This window comes from Myodes glareolus, chromosome 13 (assembly GCF_982192425.1).
Source record: "Myodes glareolus chromosome 13, mMyoGla1.1, whole genome shotgun sequence".
In the NCBI taxonomy this organism is placed as follows: Eukaryota; Metazoa; Chordata; class Mammalia; order Rodentia; family Cricetidae; genus Myodes; species Myodes glareolus.
In genome coordinates this window covers 23,991,185-24,008,135 of record NC_142038.1, presented here as the reverse complement: position 1 = coordinate 24,008,135, position 16,951 = coordinate 23,991,185, and the positions used below count along the sequence as shown (strand labels likewise).

The following is a 16,951-nucleotide window of genomic DNA, read 5'->3' as shown; positions in this document are numbered from 1 at the left end:
ATTTAGAAATCTTACTCTTTAATGATTTTTCAGAATATAGTATCTTATTAAATATAGCCTTCAAGTTGTATTGAAACCTTGCATTATTTGACAATATCTCCCCAGACCTCCCTTCCCCAGTCTCTTAGTAATGGCTACTTAGATTTTTTGTCAGCTTGACCCAAATTGGTCATAAAGGTTTTCTTGCTAATTTGGCAAGAGTAGAGTCATCTGGAAAGAGGAAACATCAATTGAGAAAACACTTCTCGGGATTAACCTGCAGGGTGTTTCTTTGATTAATGATAGATGTAGGAAGGCCCAGCCCACTGAGGGCAAGGTGGTCCTGGGTTGTATAAAATTTTAATCTGAGCAAGCAATGGAGAGCAGGTCCGTGAGCAACATTTCCCCTGATTGCTGTTTCGGTTTCTGACTCCATGTTCTTGAATTCTTGCCTGACTTCCCTCAGTGATTGGCTGTGACCAGGATAAGCAGGCCAAAGGTACTCTTCCTCCCCTAGTTGCTTTGGTTCGTGGTCCTTACCACAGCCATAGAAAGACAACTAGGGAGCCGGTCTATTCTCTGTTTGAGCTTCAAGGATTTTGACATTTTTGGATTCCACTTATAAGTGAGATTATATGGCATTTGTCTCTCTGTGCCTGGTTTACTTAACATAATAATTTCCAGATTCATCTTCATTGCTACAGATGACAAGATTTCCTCAACTTCTCAGGCTTAATTGTATTCCATTGTGTGAATACGTATGTGTGTATAGGTTTGTGTACATATGTATGTTTCCATGCACATATATGTGTGTTGTGAGTGTGTGTGTGTGTGTGTGTGTGTGTGTGTGTGTGTGTGTGTCACATTTTCAACCAATTCATCTTCTGGGCAATTAGGTTGAGTCCATTCACATCTTAGCTACTGTTAATTATTGTTAGCAATGAGTGTTTAGTTTTCAGGTACAATGGGTCTTGTCCTTCTCATACTGATTGCGTGTCCTTTCACTGTGTGTACAAATATGGTTTTTAACAACTTTAAAAACCCTCCAGATCATTTCCCTAAAATTTGTATTAATTTACACTCCCGCTAACAGTACCTAATTGCTCCTCTTCCTAAAATCCTCTCTTGGGCTGGAGAGATGGCTCAGAGGTTAAGAGCACTGGCTGCTCTTCCAAAGGTCCTGAGTTCAATGCCCAGCAACCACATGGTGGCTCACAGCCATCTGTAATGATATCTGGTGCCCTCTTCTGACCTGCATACATCCATGCAGACAGAATGCTGTATACATGATAAATAAATAAATCTTTAATAAATAAATAAATAAATAAATAAAATCCTCTCTAAAACTTAGCTCTTGATTTGTGTGTGTGTGTGTGTGTGTGTGTGTGTGTGTGTTGTGTAACAGTCATTGTGTGAGTGATTAGTGCTAAATCTGTGTAACATGAAGGCCGGCTTGTTGAGGTATCTGTCCCACCCGGTACCCCAACAAGCCAGCAAGTCCCAGAGAAAATCAACCACACAGAGATCTCTATAAGTTATAAAGCTGATTGGCCCATTAGGTCAGGCTACTTATTAGCTCTTATAACCTTTGTTACCCCATTATCCTTATCTACATTAGCCACATGGACTCAGTACCTTTCTCAGTGTGACAGCTTACATGTTGTCTCTTTGGTGGTCTGCGCAGGAATGAAATCTGTCACTATCTTTAAGAATAAGAGAAGTCTTCTCAATTTATTTTACAAAACTAAGATTATCCTGATATTAAAACCAGACAAACACAACACTTTAAAAAATAGATCTGTGCAGCATTATTCCTCATAAACATAGATGTAAAAATCTTTAACAGAATATTAGCAAATAGAATCTAGTAGTATACAAAAAAATTTCAAACTATGACCAAATGAGTTTTATTCCAGGAACACAAACTAGTTCAATACTAGAAAATCAATCAATGTGGCACACTACATTAACAGAATAAAGAAGAAAATTATACGATCCTATCAGTCAAAGCATAAAATGCATTTTATAAAATTGAACACCTATCCAGAAAGTCTTCAATTTCCAAAAAAAAGCTACAAAGCCTTTCAGCTAAATTATAATAACTGATAAAATAAATAAATATGTTTCCTGCTAAGATTAAGCGCAAGGATGTCCATTGTTACCAATCAGTGTGTTAAACACAGTAGCTGTAGTGAGAACAATCTGAAAAGGCAAGTTGTGCAGACCAGAGAGGATAAAATAAAATCTGTCCTTATTTCAAGATGACATAAATATCTATATAGAAAATTCAAATAGATCTACAAATAAAATAAAGTAGAACTAGCAAGTTGCAAAAGGCAAAAATATCGATTATGTCCTACACAGCAACATTACGTGGATATCAAAATTTTAAACATGATGTGATTTATGATTCTTATCACCTAGAAAAGTGAAGTTCCTAGGAAAGATAAAACATAATTTTCGCATAGAAAACTAAGTAAAAGTGGTAAAGAAATCAAGCAAGATATAAAAGAACAACGTGTGACACCCATGAAAGAGTAGAAGTAGTAAAGATCTCAGATGCCTCCAAAATGATATATGGCTTAACACAATTCTTATCAAAGGCTCTGAAAGATTTTTATAGCTATAGACGTGATTATCCTAAAACTTAAATAGAAGGTTAACCAAAGTAAAATGAATAAAACCAGTATTTAAATAGAATAAGAAAGGTGTAATAACTAATCCACCTAATTTCAAGACTTCCATAGCTGGAGTAACCAGTACCATGCAATAGTAGTGGGAAGAAACTTAGACTAATGGAGAACAGAGAATTTATCAATAGAGAGCCCACATGTTTATGCCAAACCAATTTTTCAAAATGGCACAAAGACGATTCACCGGAGAAAAGGTATGCTTTTCAATGTTTGGAACTGAGGCAATTAAACACTCACTTATATGCAGAATAAAATACTAAAAAGCATTATAAATTTTTGTTATACAAAAATTAGCTTAAGCTGGATCACAAATGTTATATTAACTACAAAGCTATCGGGAAAAATGTGTGAGGATATCTTCAGGATCCAGGTCCAGGGAAAATTATTCTTACCCTTGAAGCAAAAGTAATAAATTGAACTTGATGAGCATAGCCTACTGGGGAGTTAGTGCTCAAATATGGGAGCCTATAGAAGACAAGTCTCCTTCAAACCCCTACAGTGTGGCAGTCCACTGTTTGGGAAAGCTTAGGAGGTCTTGCTGGAGGAAGTACGCCACTGGGGACTGGCTTCGGGAGTTTATGGTCTCACCCAGCATGCAGTTCACTCTCTCTGCATTGTGCTTGCATTTGAACATGTGAGCACTCAGCTTCCTGTTCCTTCCACAGTGCCTGCTACTTCCTGCCATGCTTCCCGGCCTTGATGGACTCCTAGCCCCCTGGAACCGCAAACCCAAACAAACTCTTTCTTTTGAAAATTTCCTTTTTTCTGGTGGTTTAGGAACGGAAAAGTAACTAAAGTAATTACTGAGCCTTTGTCCCAGAAAAATACAGGCACAGAAGAAGGAAGACTTTCAGTGACTGCCTCGCTGAAAAAGGTACCAAGCCATGTGGCTACCATAGATAAGAATAATGGGCTAATGTAAGTTACAAGAGTTAATAAGAAGCCTGAGCTAATGGGCCAATCAGTTTGTGATTATTGTAGACCTCTGTGTGACTTCTTTGGGTCTTAATGATTGTGGGAATCTGGCAGGACAGAAAACCAAAGTCAACATCTGTTCACATAAAAACATGTGTGTTCATACCGCCTATATTTATAATGCCCTCAGACTGGAAACTAGCTTTAAAGACAAAATTAGTCCAGGCAGTGGTGGCACATGCCTTTAATCCCAGCAGTCAGGAGGAAGAGGCAGGCAGATCTTTGTAAGTTCAAGGCCAGCCTGGTCTACAAGAGCTAGTTCCAGGACAGGCTCCAAAACTACAGAGAAACCCTGTCTCGAAAAACCAAAAATAAAATAAATAAATAAATACTGAATGATTACAAAGTTAACATCTATGTGCATCTTACTATGAAATATTATTTATCAATAAGAGAGAACATGCCGTTCATACACATAACAACTTTGGTGTGTCTTCAAATAATTGAATGGAGTGAAAGTATATTGGTGATTGTACCTTTAAAACACTCTTGATATTCTAGAATGACAGAACTGAAATTGATAGAGAGTTTGGCTCTAAAGGGTAACACTTAAAACCCTCGGGAGGAAGGAAATGCTCTGTGTCTTGACTATCAGTGTGACGATCCTGATACTGTGCTTGATTTTCTAGTATTTTCATCGGTGCAAACTGCGTCAAGGATACAGGGAGTCTGTGTGTATTATATCTTGTACATATATGTGGATACACAATCTTAGAAAAGAATCTACTACTGCTGCTTTGCTAAGCCAGCTTCATTCCTTACTACATTCTGAACCTTATTCTTAGACTCACAGGTAACTATGGCTACCACCCCTCGTCGCAGAAGCCCCTCTTTACAGCATCACAGAAAACCATACTGGACACAAGGGACCACTGAAATCAATGGACCCTGGGGAGTCCAGCTCCAAAAGATACGTCTATATCACAGCTCCTGCATCTATGCTTCAGAGAACATAAAGGAAATGGAGGCAGAAAGATGGGAAAAGCCAGAATACAAGGAAGTCTGCTGGGAAACAATCGCTCCTAGAAACTGCTACACAAACCAAACCAGAACAATGGCAATCTCAGTGGACATATTAACATGGGAGAAGGAAGGGTTCCTGGGGTCCCACCCCTAGACAAAGAACTCCAGGCAGTTAATGATTGCTGGGAGAAGGAGAATTATCCACCCCCAGGCCCCTCATTACCTGTCCAATGCAGAGTGATCGATCAGTACGGAAAAAATATACACACCACCAACAAAAATAGACTCGTCGGATTGCATTTATACACATTTGCATACACACACTCATATGCACATAATTAGGTCAAAAAGAGACTCTCAACTTGGGGGGGATCAGAGGAGGTCAAGAGGAGATAGTTGGGAGGGGGTGGAAGGAGAAAAAAGAGAAAGAAATACTGTAATTTGATTTCAATTAAACATCTTAAAAAATGGCTAGTCATGCCTTTAATCCCAGTACTCAAGATTTTATATATATATATATATATGTATATATATATATATACATATATATATAATGAATTTTTAAACAAATCTCTAAACACAAAACATAGGCATAAATTATTCTGAGGAATCACATAAAAAATGTCTACACTAACAGGCTGATAAGAAAGTCAGTCACTTTTTGTGTCAAATAACAGTCTTAGTAATGTAGGTGTGACTACGGTAAAAATGTAACTAGAATCTGAATCAAAGCCTTGACTCCAAGTCCCACTGTGACACTTGCTAGATGTATGGTCCTTAGTAAGTCACATAAATTCCAAACTTCACTTTTCCACCTTTAAAATGGGAGCAGTAAGGACTGGAGAGCCGGCTCGGCAATTAAGAGAACTTAGCTACTTTTGCAGGAGACCTGAACACACAGAACCCATGCGGGTGGCCCAGACCACCAGCTGCTCCAGTTTCAGTGGATCTGAGGTCCTATTCTGGCCTCTATAGGCACTTGCACATAAATTCACACAGGCACATACATGCACATGACACACACACGTGCACACATGCATGCACTCACACATGCACACATACAATATTAATAAGGAGATATTTTCAATTAAAATAAAATAAAATGGGAGCAGTAGTATTTTGCCTGCTCACTCCACATCTCCCTGAAGCCCTGATGAATGTCTGATTCCACTGAGGAGCAGCCCCGGCCTCATTCATCTATGTGACACTCCTGCCCAGCTGCGGACCAGCAGGAACAGGTATTCCATAAATATCTACTGAATGAATAATAGTTTTAGGAAGGATATGTAAAATGAAAGCCATTAATTAAGTGTGATACTAAATCCTCCTGCTCAGCCAGCAAAGTGTGCTGCTGTCATCGAGAGCCAGCTGCAGACAAGATCACCTATTCCTTGGGAAAAGACCCTCAACACTGACCGTTTTGCCCAATCTCTTTATTTAAAAAAAAAAAATACAGAAATGGCAGAATGACTCACTGCATCATTATATAATATGACTTTATCTGATAAATTCTTTCTGTGGCAATTTTTACAGGCTTATTTATCCTGTAAATAATTCAAGAATTGTTCTAGATTGAGGAGGCAGTACTGTTTGGTTTATTATCTAGATTTCGGGCCAATGAATTCAAGTCACTCTGAGAGAATAGGAAGTATCTAGTTATATGACTACTAATACTATATTAGGACACAATCCTTAGGGCAGACTTTTCAGGGATAACACTTGAAGTTTCTCAGATACTTGAAAGCTATTCATGGTAAGTATCATATATTACTACCTTCCAGCAGAGTCTGGGTCAGTACCTGTTCACTAAACATAGAACCATGTCTGCAGACATATGTATATGAGTGTTGTCTTTGTTTCGTTTTGTTTTGTTTTGTTTTGTTTTGTTTTTGAGACAAGGTTTCACTATGTATCCCTGGTTGGCCTGGAACTCACTGGGTAGACCAGGCTAGCCTCTACCACATGGATAGCTGCCTGCCCAGCTTCCTGAGTGCTGGGAGGGAGTCACAGTGAGTGCCAGCATGCCCACTTGGGTAAATATGACTTGTAAAGTGGAACAGAGATGATAAAATATCTCATACTGGTTAAGGTTATTTCAACATATGAAATCCAAGAATAACTGGGTTTTTAGAGCTTTATTTAATTGTAGAAATCCAGGCAACAAATAAATAATGAATCATACTTCTGAAAAGAAACGCTCTTGTAGTGCTCTGTGACAGGAAGGTCTCAGCATGTGTATGTCAAAGGTATAAACTTGGAAATATTCGGAGTTAGTTTATTTTTAAAGCTATCTGAGTCAAATCACTGTCACTGTTTACTTTTTTAATATTCAATTCAGGAAATCCTATGGTTCGCTTAGAGATGACTCATTTGGACCCGTTGCCCGCCTCTGCTGATACCTACTAATGGCTCCCTCACCCAGCAGTCCCAGAGCCTTGGGGGAGCATTCTGTACAACTAGAAGCCCTATTGCGTGGCAACCCACTGTATTGTCCGGCAACCGCAACTGCTAAAATCAAAAGCAGTGTTACCCTTTGCTCCTCAATCTGAACTAGAGGCAGGAAAAGCTACGTGGCCTGTCTCCACCATGTGACAAAGAGTCAAATATTTGAGAGGGCAGTCATGTGCCAGGCCACATGCCTCTCTTCTAGCTGAACTTCTGCTCCAGGTTTTTTTCTCCCCTCATATCCTGAGGGTCTGTGCTGGGCTCTAATTAATCAACGTCCAGATTAAGGTGAGGTTAAAGGACAATTAATAAAAGCTCAGTGACAGATACCAGGTTCAACCAGAAGATCTGAAACGCAAAACAACCAGCCCCTGGCTCTTACCTTGACCTCAGTCTGAAGTGGTGATCCTGCCTCCAAAATCTCAGAATGAGACTGAGACTGCAAGCTGTCTTCTCCCATTTTATAATCCTGTCTAGGGCTGGGATTAAAGCATGCACTGTCCGGTTTCTATGACTACTAGTGTGGCTACTGGGATTAAAGGTGTGTGTTATCACTGCCTGGTCTGTATGGCTGACCAGTGGTGTTGTTTTACTCTCTGATCCTCAGGCAAGCTTTATTTATTAATATACAAGTGAAATGCCACTACATGAGGTGACTACAGTTGAATAAATTGTCAGCCTAGAATATAAGGTACCCATTGTCTGCCTTATAAGCTGTACATCATATTTTTCTTTTATTTTTACTATGTCTTTGTACATGTGTGAGAGAGAGACAGAGAGACACACAGAGAGAGACAAAGAGACAGAGAGATATGGAATGTGTGTCTGAGGATGGCTTTATAGAGTTGGTTCTCTCCTTCGACCATGTGACTAAATTCAGATCATCAGGCTTGGCAGCCAGCACCTTTATCAGATGAGCCATCTAGCCAATTCAGTATATCCTAGTTTTCATAATGCAGTCTAAAGTATATTGTTCAGCCAAAGATAACTATTTCATAGTAATGCAGATTAAGCATACTTAATCTAAAAATCTTTGAGCACCAACGTGGTAGAAAATTCCACACTTAAACTCATCCATCACAGACTCCCTAAAAAGACTGCATAAGATTACTTTCAGGTTATGTGTATAAGACGTCTGCAAAGCATAAATGAATTTCCATTTCATGTTTAGACAGGTAGATCTCATTAGAAAATAAAATTCCAAAATTGACACACCAAACATTTCTGGCCTCAAGCACTTGAAATAAGAGCTGTTGAACCTACAGCAAATTGCCACCATTGTATTTTATTTTTAATTAATTAATTAATTTTTTTAAACAACCTTTTCTCGTTTTACATACCTATTCAAGTTCCCACTCCCTTCCCTCCTCGAGCTCCCCCCACCTTCCCCCAACTCCACTTCCTATCCAGTCTTCAGAGATGATACAGCTTCCCAGGGGGGAGTCAACAAAGTCTGACACATCACTCTGAGGCAGGACCAAGACCCTCCCCCCCTATATTTAGGCTGAGCAAGTTATCCCTTCAAAAAGAATGGGCTCCAAAAAGCCAGTTCAAGCACTAGGGATAAATCCTGATCCCATGGTCAGTGTGGCCCCACAGACTGCCCACACCACACAACTGTCATCCACAGTCAGAGGACCTAGCTTGGTCCCATGCAGGTTCCCCCCCACTATCAGTCCGGAGTCAGTGAGCTCCCACTAGCTCAGATCAACTCTTTCTGTGGGTATCATGATCTTGACCCTTGTACTCATATGATTGCTTGTCCTTCTCTACGACTGGACTCCCGGGGCCCAGCCCAGTGCTTTGCTGTGGGTCTCTGCCTCTCTTTCCGCCGACTGATGGATGAAGGTTCTGTGATGACATTTATTGATGACAGGTAGTCATCAACCTGATTACAGGGGAAGATCATTTCAGGCACCTTCTCCTCGATTGCTAAGGGTCTTAGCTGGGATAATCCTTGTAGATACCTGGGAATTTCCCTGGTGCCAGGTTTCTCACTAGACCCATGATGGCTCCCACAATCAAGATATCGCTTTCCTTGGTCTCCCTCTCTGCCCTCCCATCTGGACCATCCCATTCCCACACGTTCTTCTCCTCCCTTCCTTTAGCCCCTCCTCCTCTTCTTCTGCCTCCCTTCTCCCCCCCCCCACTACTAACATTCTCAGAAGATCTTGTCTATTTTCCCTTCCCAGGGGGATCTGTGTATATCTCTCTTAGGGTTCTCCTTGTTCCCTAGTTTCTCTGGGGTCGACTACAGGCTGATAATCTTTTGCTTTATGTCTAATATCCACTTATGAGTGAGTACATACCATGTTTGTCTTTCTGGGTCTCAGTTACCCCACTCAGGATGGTCTTTTATGCAAATTTCAAGATGTCATTGTTTTTCACTGCTGAGTAGTACTCCATTGTATAAATATACCATGTTTTCTTTATCTATTCTTTGGTTGAGGGGCATCAGGATTGTTTCTAGGCTCTGGCTACAAACAAGGTTACTATGAACATGACTGAGCAAATATCCTTGTGATATGAGTGTGCATCCTTTGGGTATATGTCCAGCAGACTTCATTGCCACAGCCCAGGTTTATATTGATATCTTTCAACTTAAATGAAGGGTGTTCAATTGTTCATTGCTAAATTATACCACATTGTTTGAGTCCCAACATTGGTATTTCATGGTGAACCCTGATTTTCTGCCCAGCGTATTGGTTGTGACTACTGCATTGACTCTCTGCTTTCTGAAGCTTTGGTGAGCAGGCCTCTAGCCTGCGGCAGAGACTTTATTGAAGGCATTATCCAAAGTAGAATCAACAGTTCTGTGACTTGCCACTGGAAGCTTCTTGGCAAGGCAGCATCCTGAAGCATCAACTAACAAAACTGTCAATACTGCATATGCAAACAGCAATGCTGGGCCCAGCCTCAGGCGGCAGGTACTGAACAGGATGTGAAGATGGAGAAAAAAAAGCAGGCGAGCAAAGAGTGTGTCCCTATGTCATCAGAATTAATCTAAAACATGAGTTTCACACTTAAAAGATGCATTTTTTTTTTTTAGAAAAAGTAAACTGGGTGGTAGTGGCACATGCCTTTAATTCCAGCCACTCAGGAGGCAAAGGCAGGGGGATTTCTGTGAGTTCAAGGTCAGCCTGATCTACAATGAGAGTTCCAGGACAGCCAGGGTTTTACACAGAGAAACCCTGTCTCAAAAAACCAAAAAAAAAAAAAAAAAAAAAAAACAAGAAGGAAAGATAGAACTAACTACCAGATGTCCCAGAAATTTTCAAAGAACACGAGATCACCATGTCAAAGAGATATATTGTTAATTCTTCTATGTTAACTGCAACAATATTTTTTATTTATTTATTTATTATGTATACAATATTCTGTATTCGGTATGCCTGCAGGACAGAAGAGGGCACCAGACCTCATTACAGATGGTTGTGAGCCACCATGTGGTTGCCGGGAATTGAACTCAGGACCTTTGGAAGAGCAGGCAATGCTCTTAACCGCTGAGCCATCTCTCCAGCCCTAACCGCAACAATATTAACAGTCAAACAGGGCATCAACCTCAGTATTCACCACCACATGAGTGGATAGAGAAAATGTGGTAGATACACAAATAGTTCATGGTGTACATAAACACACTATTCAGCTTCAGGAAGTTTTATAGTCTTATACAGATGAACCTAGGGGGGACCATTTTAAGAAAAATAAGTTGCACACAGAAAGACAAAACTGCATGTTCATACTAATATATGAAATCTAAAAAAGTCAAATTTATGAGAACAGAAGGGTAGAATGATGGTTGCCAGGGTCTAAAGAGTAGTAGCTTGGAAGTTTTGGGGAAATCTAGTCAGGGTTACAAACTTTCAGTTGGAAAAGGTAAACTCAAACTTCCATTGTGCCACAGTGGCTCAATATTCTTAACGCACTCAGAGTGAGTTAACACTTATGTTAGTGAGCTGCATCTAGGCATTCCATTTCACACACCTTTCAAACTAACATGCTGCACACTGCAAGTATATACAATTTTTGTCATTTGAAATATTTTTAAAATTTTTTTCAGGTTAGCAAGATGGCCCACATCAGGTAGAGGTGCTTCCCCCAAGTCCCAACTGCCTGAGTTCCATCCCTAGACCCACTTAGGAAAGAAGTAATCCCTTCATGTTGTCCTCTGACCTCCACAGGCCTGTACACACGCATGCTAAATATATAAATGTCCTTTAAGGGGGGATATTTTAGTAAAAAAAAAATTATTGAGACAGAGAAAGAGAGAGAGAGAATTAATGTCCTAGGATGGCAACATAAATTCATTTTCTACTATGAATCTCAACCAAGAAGTTGACAAATTTGTTATCTAATAAGAAGTAGAAGTCAAAATAGGTTAGAGAGGGGGTAAACAAGCCAAGGGGAAGAAATCTGAGCCCATTAAGAATTAAGAAACTCTTAGCACCTCCTGCTGCCAGCTTTGGTCTATTCAAGTCAAACCCCACCCCTGTAATTAACTCCATCAAGCAGAAATCAGTATTTTAATTGTTTATATCTTTATATGATAAATAGCTAAAGAAATTATTCACTTTTAAAATGGGTCAAATAGGGGACTAATATAGAAGACAAGTAACTGGCTTCACATATGTCGCTTGATCCATGGCCCAGATTTTAGTGCGGCAAGGATGCAGAGATATCAAGGACTGCTGTTGTTTGCTCATGTTGGGCAACAAACCTAACATTAAACATGACCCTTGCAACTGTTCCCTCATCTTTCCCAGTCAAGGCACTTTGATGCTAGAATAAATATCACTATGGCTCCATGCTGAGGAAACTGGGGTTTTAAGGGAGGATTTTACCCTGTCAAGTTGGTTTTGTTTTTCCACAAACAGCTTAAAACGCCCTTTGAAAGAAAAGTGGCAGGAAGGAGACAATCACTTTAAACTATGACAGTCTCTGGGTCTCTCGCAGTCTCTACTCATTATGTCTGCCTTTTTAGTCTAAAAATGCAGAAAAGAGTCAAAATGTCATAACTGGCGACTGAAAGCAGCAGCCCATCCGCCAACATAAATCATGTGGAGCTAGAAATAAGATGCATTTTTGAAGAAACAATTCTGAAGGCTTTCCAAGATATAAAGTAATTTCTTACTTATAATTTATTCATCAGAATTAACTTTTTAAAAGAATTATTTTAAACCGGTGGTGGTGGCACACCCCTTTAATCCCAGTGCTCAGGAGGCGGAGGCAGGCAGATCTCAGAGTTTGAGGTTCAGCCTGATCTGCAGAGCAAGTTCCAGGACAGGTGGGACTACACAGAGAAGCCCTGTCTTGGAGTGGAGGTGGATTTATTTTATTTTATGTGTATCAGTGTTTTGCTTGCATGCATGTAAGTGCACACATGTGCCTGAAGCTGGAGAAAGCCAGCAGCAGGCATTGGAACCCCTGGAACTGCAGTCATAGATGGCTGTGAGCCAAGATGTGGGCACTGGGAACCAAATTCAGGTCCTCTGCTAGAGCTGTAAGTGTTCTTAACTGCTGAGCCAACTCTCCAGTTCCCCATAAATAACTTTCTAAGTCCAGAAGTTCTAAAGCCATTTGGATTCAGAATCAAGACACCTAAAGGACCAACAAAAAATGAGTCTAGACCCCTATTTCGACTGCCCGACTCCTAAGACCAGTTAGGTGGCACTCACTGAATTGAATGGGCAAAAGAGAAGGATATTACAGGAAAAACTGGGGGAAGGAGTGAATGTCCTCAAAATACACCATATGAAATTTTCAAAGAGTTAAAAAATGTTGTTATAAAAGGTAAAAATATTTTAAAAAAAAAAGTAAAGACCAATTTTTATAATAGTTGACCCATGCCAATAAGGCTTTAAATGCAGAGGACCATGAAGACTCTCAAAGCCCTTCATCAACTAGCTAGTCAATAATTAGAAAGGACTAAAAATTCAGGTCCCTGTCCACTTTGACCTTGAGGTTTAGGGTCATGGACTAGATATAAAGGCCTCCTGAACCAATAATTTTTAACTTCTCCTCACCAACAGCCAATCATACCAAAAAGAACAAAAGATAAAATATAAAACATTTTATGAATAGGATCTGAATAATTCTTTGTTGTTTTTAGACTTTACATTTTAAAAAGTGAGTAGCTATCATCTTATTGAGAATACAAGATTCACAATAGCAGGAGCCACATTCAGACTGCTCCCCGTTTGATCCACAGCATTTGTGTGGTTCCGTGGTTCCTGGTGCTCTGTTTTGTTCCCACTCTCCAAGTACTCTCCCATTTGAAGAGAATATCCTGATGTGTGCACTACCAGAGGGAACACAATGCCCTTCTTTCCTCTTTCCCTAAAACCCTAGCAGCTAAGACTCTGATGTATGCATCAGGGGGCAGGCACACACACACACACACACACACACACACACACACACACACACACACACTGCTAGACCTTGTAAAGATGACAGAAAGTCAAGCGGTAGGATGGGAGCTATTCGTAAACAGCAGCAGAGATGCAGCCTAAGACTTGCCAAGCAGCCTATGGTTCTTTCCTGTACTTTGTTCTCTGTGGCCTCTGCTTGGCTTTCCTTTTGTTCTGTCAGTTGTCTGGTTTAGTCCACTGAACTTTCCCTCTTAAGTTAGTGGAAGGCAGCTTCTGTTACTTACAAGTAAAACCAATAGGAGACAAATAGTAGACACTCAAATATTTCTTAGGTGAAAAGCTAGGCTTGGAGGATTAATTAGCTATGATAATTTTATATCTAAATTACAATTTCAACGCTCCCACAGCCTGTATTTTGCACCGACTTGATTTACATTCCAGATAAGTCAAGTTCTTCTTGATGCAAGAGTTAAGTTAAAAAAAAAAAAACTTTTTAAAGTCTAATCTAAACTAGGTTTGCTGTTCTTTCTCCAAGGATGCTGTAAAATGTCTTAACTCACTGTCTCACTGTGGATAGTGTCACTAAGGAGACTGACACCAAAAAGGAGAGAAACTTAGAATACTGTCTGGAGAGCTAAAATCAGCAAGGGGCGGGGGGCATGAGACAGAGTTAAATGTTTTCAAATGGAGCTTCTGAAGGTGTGCTAGGTGTGTGGATGGGGAGGAAGCTGGAAGAAGGGAAGAGGGGAAAGGAAGCTAAGAGAATCTAGAAATGAAGACTTAAACTTTATGGGCTGACATTCACCCTGTGCACTGAGGTGAAAGTGGTTCAGTAGCTTAGGGAACAGCATCTTAAAAGACAAAAAGTATTCTCTCTCTCTCTCTCTCTCTCTCTCTCTCTCTCTCTCTCTCTGACACACACACACACACACACACACACACACACACACACACACACACACACACCTGCTTTTGTCATCTGACTCTATGGAACCAGGACAGAGTGTTTTGTCTGTAAATTCACCCGTCCCATTCTGCCTCCCTCAACCATAAAAATCTCCTCGGCTCCTAAAAGAATCTACAGGGGATGTCACAAACTTCCGCTTCTATAATTTAAAAGACTTCTTCAGAATTACTTCAAGAATTCTACTATCTTGCTATCCATTTTACATCACGGTAAAGAATTTTCCAGAGTGTGTCCTGCTTGGTTTGTGTAAACACAACTCCCCCAAACTAGGTTACCCCAAATTAAAAACCCATTAAACCAGTTCAAGTGAGGAATAAAGGAAAGGGCTTTTTCTGAAACCTGTGCTTGAGCAACAGGGATTCAGAGCGAGCCACCGTACCCCCAACCCCACCCCTGCTATGTCCTTTCTCCAGGGAGTTGGTGCTCACCCCTATCCAAATAGAACCTGAAGAAGAACAAATTTCACGAAAGAATATCGCTAATACTTAAGAGAAGTTTTTAAAAGAGTGGGCGGGGTAGGGTGGGATGAAATACTTAAAGGAGCGCTTAGTTAACTGAATAGCCTGCTTACCCTGTCTGTGTGTTTGCTGCATAACGCGATTTCTATAAAAAATTGAAGTATGAAAATAAGCTCGAAATATAATGAAACCCCATACACATATTTCAGTGGAGCAATAAAGAGACATGAAATCTTTACATGGGCTTCCGGTGCTTTTCTGCTGTAGATACGGAAGACAAAAGCCTTGGGTCAATGGATTCAGTAAACGCCTTCTCTGGTGTTGCATCAATTACACATCTCTAACTGTACGGGCCCTTTAGCATGCACTCTCCACTCGCGCTCCCTTGTTCTGAGGACACCGGCATTTCTCCCCAGGATTTACATTCCTCTCTCATCCCTGGGACAGGGGGACTGGGCCACCCACTGTCCTGGCGGCTGCCAAGACACGGGAACTTGTTGCTGGTGGCGAATTTTCTTGCGCTGCCAGCGCAGGGCCGGGAGTCCTCCAAGCTCCCTGGAGCTCCTCGGGTCAGCCCGAGGGTGGGGCCGGCTGCTTCCGCGTCCCACAGTGCCGAGAGCCGGTCCGAGGGGAGGGAAGCGCTCGACTGGACTCGGTGCTCCGAGCCCAGCCCTCCTGCCCGCTGAGGTCGCCGGGTCGAGGGCACCCGAGGGTCCAGGCTGCTCCTGCCTTCCCCCGCAGCCTCCCCACCCCCATTCGACCCTGGAATCAATAGTGGGCGCTGATTTTTCACAATTGCAGCTGTCTGATTCATCAGTGAATAATTAAATCAGAGGCAGCCAGGCCTGCCTGGCGTCGGAATATAGGGGGCCCCTCCTCGAGCCCTTCAAACTGGGAGTCAATGGGAAGCTGAGAGGGCGGCCAGAGGACTCTGGCTGGGAGAGCTACCTGGAAGGGGCGCCTTTCTGTGTGTGGCTGCGGAGCCAGAGCCAGATGTGGGGAGCAGGCCTGACTTGCTGGGGAAGGTGAGAGAAAACGGGGCGCTTCACAGAGACCCAGCTCAGATTCGACAGCCCCTTCCTGTGGACCACAGGCTGCAGATCCAACCACCACACTAGAGTACCTCGCCCCCAGTCGCAGCTGTGATTTGTGCAGACAACCTTCTCAGGCTGGCTTTCCGAAGGGACAGGAAATCCACCCTCGGAAAGCCAGTTGCCTTTGAGGAAGATAGAAGCGCCTAGAAACGGCATTGATTTAGACATCAATCCTGACCTACTCCCTCCTCCTCCCCACTGCCTGGGCCGCGCCGCCCCCTCCTCGCAAAGAGAACCTTCGCCGGCCCCAGGGCCACCGGACTCGGCTGGCTGGTAACCAGTACCGCTCACTCAAGGCCCCGTAGCCAGCTTACCTGCCCCCAGGGTCTCCAACCTACCTCTACAGCCTCAATACCTGCACCCACCATCCACGTCCACCCCTCCTCCATGACCTGCACACCAACGTTCACAACCTTGATACCCACCTCTGTGACCTCCAACCCACCTGACACAGCCTCCATCCAGTCTCAGTCTGGAGGCCAGCACCTAGGGCCTCCGTGCCCAGTCCCTACCGCAGTGGCCTTCCTCTGAAGTCTACCCCAGGGTGTGGAGCCTCTGATTCCTCACACACAACCTGCAGCCCATACACTCAAACAACAAGGCCTCCACACCAACCCCCAGAGCCTCGACGCCCTCCTCTAAGGTCTCCACACTCACCCCGACCGGCTGGACTCCCTTCCCACGTTCTCCACCACCACCTCCAGCCGGTTCCCCGCGGTAGGCCTCCAAGTTTGGCCCTCCCAAACAGCCAGCCCCACACCGGGGCCGTTCCGCTGCCCTACAAATGCTACTTTGGGGGGAGGGGGGGGGCAACAGGTCTTCCGGGTTCTCCAGGTTGCCGGGTGGCTACTTTGCTCTCTCAGGTCTGGATCTCAGTTTCCTTCTCCACAACCGGAACAATTCAGTCCGGCCAAGGAGCACACTGGTACACAGCGCAAGTCCCTCTTCGAGAATGACTACCGGCCCCTTGGCCACCTGCAACTCCCGGGTCGCTAGTCTTGATTTC

General features: G+C 42.4%; 1 long non-coding RNA gene across 1 annotated transcript in view; it reads right to left on the bottom strand.

Moving 5' to 3' along the window:
- LOC146891704 (uncharacterized) overlaps positions 1-16,723 on the bottom strand; it is a 62,764-nt gene extending 46,041 nt beyond the window's left edge. The window contains exon 1 of the long non-coding RNA XR_015734689.1: positions 16,603-16,723. This is a non-coding gene — a long non-coding RNA (uncharacterized LOC146891704). The remainder of the gene's footprint in view (positions 1-16,602) is intronic.
- Between the last annotated feature and the right edge of the window lie 228 nt (positions 16,724-16,951).